The sequence below is a fragment of the Pipistrellus kuhlii genome, unplaced genomic scaffold, assembly GCF_014108245.1.
Source record: "Pipistrellus kuhlii isolate mPipKuh1 unplaced genomic scaffold, mPipKuh1.p scaffold_m20_p_10, whole genome shotgun sequence".
In the NCBI taxonomy this organism is placed as follows: Eukaryota; Metazoa; Chordata; class Mammalia; order Chiroptera; family Vespertilionidae; genus Pipistrellus; species Pipistrellus kuhlii.
Window position 1 is genome coordinate 35239821 of NW_023425405.1, and position 9011 is coordinate 35248831.

Sequence of the window (9011 nt, forward strand, 5' to 3'; positions counted from 1 at the left end):
CAGAGAGCAGACAGAGCAAGACAAGTTACTTGTCTCCTATTTTTCTACTGTCACATTAGGTATAATGAAAACCATTGAGGGTACATCATATTTCCAGGGGGGAAAGAATGCAATACCAGGCTTAAGCCATTATAGAATTTTATAAATTCAAGGTGTTACTACTGCAATAAAGAATTATGATGAAATACTAGCAAATTTTTATCTTCTTTTATTTTTTCTTTTATCACTGAGCACTTTTTAAACCTTCTCCAAACATCCAAGTCATGCTCCTATTTTAGAAGTGCTCAGGAAGGAAGACATATAATTACAGTGATATTCTGAGTAGTTGTTTAGGCACAGACAGTGGCTTCCACATCCAGAATCTTATAATTAGGGGCAAGTGGTCAGCCAAGTCCAGAACCGATGGGGTGAGACCATGTAAAGCAAAAGAATCAGATCTTCATCGAAAAGGTGTAAAACCAATACCCAAATGTCTTTTCTTCTTTTGGTACATCCAACTCTGAATTTTCCATTAGCATATTGCTCTGAATACCTTCTGCCAACAAAACTGAGTATAGGAGAGATAGTCACATGCATGAGAACTCTCTTGCAAATCACAACTTAAATAGTCAGATCTAGTCATCTTTCCTCCCCTCCAGTGCTAGCACAATCCCCAGCCTCCCCATGGGAGTGACTTATTTCCTTCACATAGTGACAGCACAGAAAGAACTCTGAATGGGTTAATAAAGAAAATGCACAGAAGTACCTAACTGCAAAAAATTCAATGCTAAACCATAATAAATTCCATGTATCTGAGAAATATTATAAAATCACAGATTTGCAACTATACAAGAGACTTCACAAATTCTATCAAACCTACACGTGTACTTATCAAGATGTTTTCCTCTTATTAAACTGAAGGAAACAGGAATCATTTATTCAACTTCTCCATGTCACAGTGATTAGTGAATACTTTCATTCCTCTAGCTAGTATCTCTCTTGTGAGGGCTGTAAGCAAGTCACTAAGCCATCCTGGGGCTTGAGGGAGAGAGACTAGCTTGAAAAATTTACAGTCTGGTGGATACCAGTGAATTCATAGAATCTTGATTGTGATGTTATCAAAATCTTTCCACATTTGTAAAGAATTCCATATTACCTAAGAGACCTCAGGAAACCACGGGCATGCATACTGTGGATTCTCCATATTTGTTAATTCTATGTTTTGGATAAAGCTACCTATAGGGAGTTATCTTATTTAGCACTGCTTGATTTCAAAGAGGGTGTGGGCTAGCAGCTAAGGGTCCCAGGTATTATATAAACTGAATAAAGGAGACCTGAGCAATTACAATAATGAATCCTATATAACCAGATGGTGTGGCAAGACTACATCTGCCCAGGGGGGAAAAATGAGTATTGATGCAGGGAGTCATTCTGTGTCATTCTGAAGCTTTGCTGGATATCAAGCCAAGGCTGGTTTATGGGTTCATAATGGATGGAATTCAGTAAAATGTAAGTGTCCTCCAGGAAGGCCCCATCCACCCCTAGCCCATACCTCTGCTTGTCATGTAGGCTTCATCAGTATTGGGAAGAATTACTCTGTTACCAGAAAACTTAGTGATGCTGAGGTCCCTGCATGGAGGAGCAGAGCGATGCCCCTGCATGCTGGTATAGGAGTCGGGATGGGGTGGGAGGGGAAATCATGTTGAGGGCTGGTGCTGGGACTCAACATCAACAGAGCAGACCTTCAGCAGGTGTCGACCAGGGCAGTAGTGTTGGGAGAGGTTGAGAAGGGAAGAAACATAACATTGGTCCTCTGCTCTCAAGAAACGCATGGTTTCTTACTTTTAAATCAAGAATGGGTTTTGTAGGCTGGTTGGCTCTTCATTTGTCTAGTAATGACTGAGGGAAACTGCCAGTTTTTAAAGCTGCATTCAGCAAATATTTCTTGTGCACCTGCTATGTGCCAAGCTGTTCCAGGGACTGGAAAAATAGAAATGAAGAACTCAAGGAGCTCACATTTTGGGTGGGTGGGGGGATAAACATCCAAAGAGTAAAAAACTAGTATCCCTATAGCACTGATCACCCCAGTGCCCTTGACCCAAGGACTCACCATTTTATATGTTTGCATGTTCTTGGCCTCCCATCCACAGACTCTGCCTACATAGGCCGGTTGGCATGACAACAAGGCACTCATTCTTGACTCCACGCTTTCCTCCCTCATCCCATTCACCCTCATGTTTTCCTTTCTGCCACGTCCACTCATATGCCTTGTCTACAACAGAAGCACAATGAGCAATTTGTAGGATTTAACCCAAGGCCTGAGGTTCCACTCCCCACTTTCCATTTTGATGGACTTCCTGGCACAACTACATCACCTGCTTTGCCCTTGGTTTGTTACAAGCTCTCAGCTTTTGTACATGTCTCTCCCAGTGTTTACATACGTATATACTCTTCTCTGTACCAGCTGTCACAACTGACCAACAGATGACTACCAACACACTCACCACTCTAGTGCCCAACACACCTGCCTGTGCTGAGAAACAACAGTATCTGCCCTCCTTCCCTTGCCCGGGGGGCTGTACTATGCCTCTAGGCCTCAGCAGGGGTGATGCCTGTCCGCCATGCCCAAGACATCCCACAGTCCTACTGGACCCATTCTTATGGACTCCTGCACTTTTAAAAACCCAGAATAACCAGCTCTCTGGGGCCTGGTCCTAGACTCCCAAAGAAGGGTGAAGGTGGCAGTGAAAGGCCCAGACTCTGCACTTGGGCATGAACCTGCTGGAGCAAGCCTGAGCTGGGACATTTGTGAAGCAATTCCCGGTAACACTTCTGATTTGTTATTATCATCTGAGGATGTTGTTTAGGTATTTTTACTGTCTACATACAAGATAATTTTACCCTGAGGGGAAAGTAAGTGGGTTAGTATTGGTTGATGACCAGCTCTGTGTAGCGCTCCCTAACAAATGACAACACCTAAGAAGCAAAGGTTTTCTGTCTAGTGCCCTCCCCCTCTTTGGGGCACAGGTAATGTTGTGTTGGGTCTCACTTATTCCCACTCTCTTTTCTCTCTTCCCCTCTCAATAATGTAGGTCATTTGCTAGTCTGCAGGAGAGTTGGGAACAGAAACACTGTCCTAAATAGAACTAGAAACTAAATCAAAGACATGGCCTCTGGTGAGCTTCTCTGTGTCAAAGGGAATCGGACCCTCCATGCACTTTGAAGTCTTGGGGAGATGAGACACAGATTCATGAAGTAGAAAAAGAAGTCCTATAAAGCAATATAACCAACAAATGCAAATAAAAATCATAGGGCTATAAATTCTAGATGGGCCCGGAATAGAGATGCAAGATAAAGAAGACAGTAAAAGAAGGCTTGCTGAAAACACATCCTCCCAATTGAGTGGGTATGGTGCCTGCTGGCAGTCAGCACCACGTCAGCTGCCAAATAGAAGATTGGGCAGGGATGCTGGGGGGAAAATCCAGTATCTGTGACAAACTGTCAGACAGGCATTAGCATTCCCCTGACCTCAGAGGAGCTCACATTTGAAGGTCTCGCCTGATCAAACACACTTTCTGCATAATGAAGTATTGAAATAAAAAAACCCTAAAGGTCTCCTTGGAACTATCCTGCCATTTGGAACACATCATATCCCCATATGGCCCATTTTTTTTTCCTTACATTTTTAACTCTTAATATTGAAGAAAATGACTTTTTTTTTTTTTTTTTAAAGGAGTAACTGACACCTGGTTCATGTTCTTTCTTCCAAACTGGCTAACAAAGGTGTTAGTACCTCTCATGTAATAAATAGTACTTAAGTTGATCTAATGCATTCCTGAATAACTCAGTAAGACAATCCTAACATAAATAATTTAAAGAGAACTGCTAAATTTATCTTACCCACTTATACATTATGTATATACTTTAAGTACATTTGCTTTTCTTTTTTATCTTAATATTGATATTGTTTCTTTTCTAAATATTTTTAAATATATATTTTTTAATTTATTTCAGAAAGGAAGGGAGAGGGAGAGAGAGAAACAGCAATGAGAGAGAGTCATTGATTGGCTGCCTCCTGCAGGCCCCACACTGGGGATTGAGCCCGCAATCCGGGCAAGTGCTCTGATTGGGAATCTAACTGTGACCCCCTAGTTCATAGGTCAATGCTGAACACTGAGCCACCAACTGGGCTGCTTCTGTTTTTCAAAGAATAAAAACATCACTTTTTCAATTTATTATCCAAATTTTAGAGGCATATTCTTTTTACTACCGTATTTTTCGGACCATAAGACACACTTTTTTTCCCCCCAGAAGTGGGGGGGAAAAGTCCCTGCGTCTTATGGTCCAAATATAGCCTACACATATACTTTAAAAAAAAAAAAAAAAAAGTTTTTTTACTTGCCCGGCTCTGTGTGGTCTCTGTGTGCTTGCCCGGCTCTAAAATGGTTCTAAATGCTGCTGTTTACTTTACAGGGTTGATTACATGTGTTTATGACTGTGATGTTGGGTTTTAATGCACATAAAATATTTTAGGACACTGTTTCAGAATCTTTTTTTCTTCATTTCCCTTCTCTAAAAACTGGTGCGTCTTATGGTCCGGAGCGTCTTATGGTCCGAAAAATACAGTACATATTAGTGTTAACAGATATATATATTCAAACTTCCTAAAGGAAGTCACCTGGAAATGTGTACTACATTCATACTTGTTGTATTATCAAAAATGAATACTAAGTTTACCTAAGATAGATTGACTCTATGAAACAGTATGATTCAGGGGTCAGAACTACTTGGCTGCCATCCCATCCTTAGATTTTCAGGAGTCTGTAATTAATTCTCCACAATTCATCTTGGGTGTATGTATATCATTAGCATTTGTCTGGACAACAAAGAGTTCAAGGAACCCTAAGGGTGAATAGCAACATTGGAGGTGTTTGGTTCTTATCCAGCTAATAACTTCATTTCTGAGAGGTCACACCCAAACTCCAACAGCTGCAAGAATGGAACCAGCACCTATAAGACTATGATTGCTGGGATGCTTATATCCCTGGGCTCAAAGTCCTAAAGGATTAAAATGGCAATTCTTTCCCATGCAGACTTAGGTTCCTCAAAACCATGCAACCTTATACAGAAAAAACAGGAAACCTTGGCAATCTCAGGTTGCACATATACTTAGGAAGCACCTATATTCTTAGGGTTGCTAAAATATACCAACAAAGGCAGAACTTAAAATAGAAATAATGATCAAATTATTTTCCTTGTTTTATATGAATAATATGAGTATATAAAAATTAATTTCCTTTTATAATTCTTTGTTAACTGGAATTTAATTTTTTTTCATTCTTTATTTTATTTTATTTTATTTTTAATAAATCTTTATTGTCCATATTATTACAAATGTTCCTCATTTTTTCCCCCTCCATTGCTCCCCTCCACCAGGTTCCCATCCCACCCTCTGCCCTTTCCCCACCCCCCATTGTCCTCATCCATAGGTGCACAGTTGATGTTCAGTCTCTTCCTACACCCCCCACTCCCTTTTTCCCTGAGAATTGTCAGTTCACTCCCCTTCCATACTACTGATTCTATTATATTCACCAGTTAATATTGTTCATCAGATTTTTAAATTCCCTTGTTCACTGGAAATTTTACTGGCTATTCCTTTCTCACCATTTCAGCATTAGAGGTGTCAAATTAGTTTTATTGAATATTTTGTTATACATATCTTCAAAAGGAGTATCTTTTTTTTCATGTGGGTGGATTTCTTATTAATATACCTACACTCTATCTGTTAGAAATGTTTAAAAAACAACAACTCACAAATGAAACAAAACAAAAAAGGCAATTGCTCAAAGCTTTCATCAGGAACCTTGGACCTTCCACCTCTCAGCTCCTTTTATCCTTACTCATGAGATTTTCTTCCTCATGGTTGCAAGGTGAGAAAGAGCAATGGGGAAGAACAACATGCATTTATTTCTCTGGGAGGCCATTTATTGGGAATGGAAAGCCTGTAGGATATTTGCCTACATCTCATTGGTGTCCCATCACACCCTCAGCTAAAAGAAATGTAATTTTAAACTGATGATATTTCTGCCCTAAACAAATGAGGATTTTGTTAGTCAGAAGGAGATAATCGAATCTAGTAGATAGCTACCGATATTTGCTACAAATACCATTCTGCATGTGTAACTATGGGATGGTTGACTTCCATTGCCTACTTCCCATTGTCTCAGATCTTCCATTTCTCTAGTCATATACTCCCTCAGGCTTCGGTTCCTAGGCCCTTTCAATATTCTTCTCTTAGTTTTCCGTATTCTGCTTCAAAAATTTCTCTTCCTTTCCTGCCAACTCTCTCTGCCTCTTTTGTTTATGCCAATTACTTTGTTCCTTCCACCCCTTTTTTTCTGAGTACCCCTATTCAAAATCCTTTTGTTAGCTAAAACATACCCAGAAATAACTACGTTTATCCTCTTCTATGTCTCTCATTAAGTATCAAACATGACTCGGATGTTTTTTAATCTATAAAATTATATACCTATAATATTAGTGTGAGCTTGCTGACAGGGGAGGCAGCACTCATGTACATCTTTGATTATTGATTAAAGGGCATGAGCTCAGGTGACTCAAAGATACAATTTGTGTCAAAGAGGCAGAGTCTTAGTCAAAATCATGAAGGTCTAAGTGGAGAGTCTCAGACTTTGGCAGGAGCAAGGCAGTGTGGAGATTGGAAAATATTAATATTTGCCTTGGTAGCCTTATTTTTTTAACTTAAAAAATTATTGATTTTTAGGGGGAGGAAGAGAGAGGGAGAGGGAGAGGGAGAGGGAGAGGGAGAGGGAGAGGGAGAGGGAGAGAGAGAGAGAGAGAGAGAGAGAGAGAGAGAGAGAGAGAGAGAGAGAGAGAGAGATTTAGAGATTTATTGTTCCATTTATTTATTAATCCATTGGTTGATTCTCATATGTGCCTTCCCAGGGGTCAAACCCACAACTTTGGTGTATCAGAACGACTCTCTAACCAACTGAACTACCCAGCCAAGGCTGCCTTTGCAGTATCTGTAAACATGTTGTAATACTTTGCTGATTCACTGATAAAACTATGAAAGGAGAGTATACATATCAAGTAATGAATCTGCTATGAGCACATGCTGTAGAAAGGAAGAGATGGGTGGCTGAGATGCTGAAGTGGGCAGCCAGACTCACCCAGATACATACAGAAATAGAAGCATAAAGTCAGCATATAAGAACCTCTCTGTCACCTACAGCAGCTGGGGATGTCTGGGAGAAGTCCAAACAATTTTTCTCCCAAGAGTAAGCTCACGCACCCCAGTTGGACAGTTTGGGACCTGAGGATAAGACTGTTGGAAAAAGAGTGGGATGCTGGTAGCAGTATCCAGCTCAAGTCTCAATCCTTCACATCCCAAGAGCAAAACAGTAAGCATTCAATTGATTGAACCAGTACTCGGTATTTCAGCAAACATTTGATGTTACTTCAGAATGCTCCTGGAGGTCTTGGGTCTCATCTTCTCAAAGTGTTCTTTGTACATAGAGTATTCTCACTAAGCAGTGTTCTGGCCAACAATTTTTTAAATCTTATTATGTCTTCAGAAATGTTTTGGCACCCCTTATAGATGACTCTGTCAGATAGCTGCCCAGTAGACCTCCTTCTTAATCTGACTTTGAAAACATCTAGACCCTGGCTAGACAGGTTTTCTCCTCCACCTAGGCGGCTACATGTTAAGAGTTTATTGAGAGAGAAAAAAAATGTAGTGAACCACAGAAAGTTAGAAACTCTTTTAACTGATATTCCATGAGACTGTGGAGAGCATGGGGGGATGTGAGGCTCATACAATCATAGAATCAGGGAACCACACATAAGAAATGGAGGACCTTCATCTTTTCTCTTTCTCTTTCTCTTCCTCCCTCCCTCCCTCCCTCCCTCCCTCCCTCCCTTCCTTCCTTCTCTTCCTGTCTTCATTCCTCCCTCCCTTTCTTTTTTTTGGCAACTTATAGATATCTTTGTAACTTCTCATGATTCATGGAGACTGAGCAAAATGTTAATAATTTATAATCACTTATATTGGCAAATGAGATTCTTAGGCCCCATCTTCCCTCCTAGGAAATAGAACTCAGGTTATATAGGGTGAAGGTAGAAATGCCTTAGCTTTTGAGTTAAATCTTGAGAAGAATAAAAGAAACTAGAACAGAGGTCCTAAATTTCTGTTTTCCAGCACAGATCTGATCTGATGAACTGGTTTCAGTATACTACTTTATACTAGTAAAAGAATTACTATGTACTTACATGTCAAAGAGACGATGCTAAAGAACTTACATACATGCTCATGAATTGATTTTCTCTATTTTATAGAGAAGTTTAAATTTTCATAAACTTAAGATTCCCTAGCTGGTAAGAGGCAGAGCTGGTATTCACACCCAAGGAAATTACTTGAGCTTGGCCTCATTAGTAGATAGGGATAATTAAAGCTACTTGTAGAATAATTACTAAATAAATAAATAAATAGCTGGGATGTTCCAGCATCTAGAACTAGGCATTGAAGCATACATAGAGTATAACTTTTGCTTTCCATAAATGTTTTTTTCATTTAAAGGAAATTTCTGCAAGTCTTTCTCTTGGTAGTTAGCTATTGTGGACCAGAATCCCTGACTGGACAGGAAAAGGCCAGACATTTCTTTGAACATTTAGAGAAAAACTGATTCTTCCCTGCAAATCACTGAATGGGGATATGAAGAGGGTGAGGTGAGAAAAGAAAGGGTCTAAAAACTTGTGCTTTGATGTATTCACATGGTAAATGCAGACTTAATTTTCATACCCTAGACATTCTGCTGCATATAATGTACAATACCAGAAGTATGCATGTCTGTCTCAAGGACATTAAGAGCCAATTACACTCGAGAAACTTACAGTGTACTTTTTTTCTCTCTTTGAAATGGCAGCATGTTATTTGCTGCGGGTAAATAGTTACCTTCCTGTTCCATGTGACCTTTAATGGGAAGGTAAAGGTGGAGTTGGGCATTGTGAGG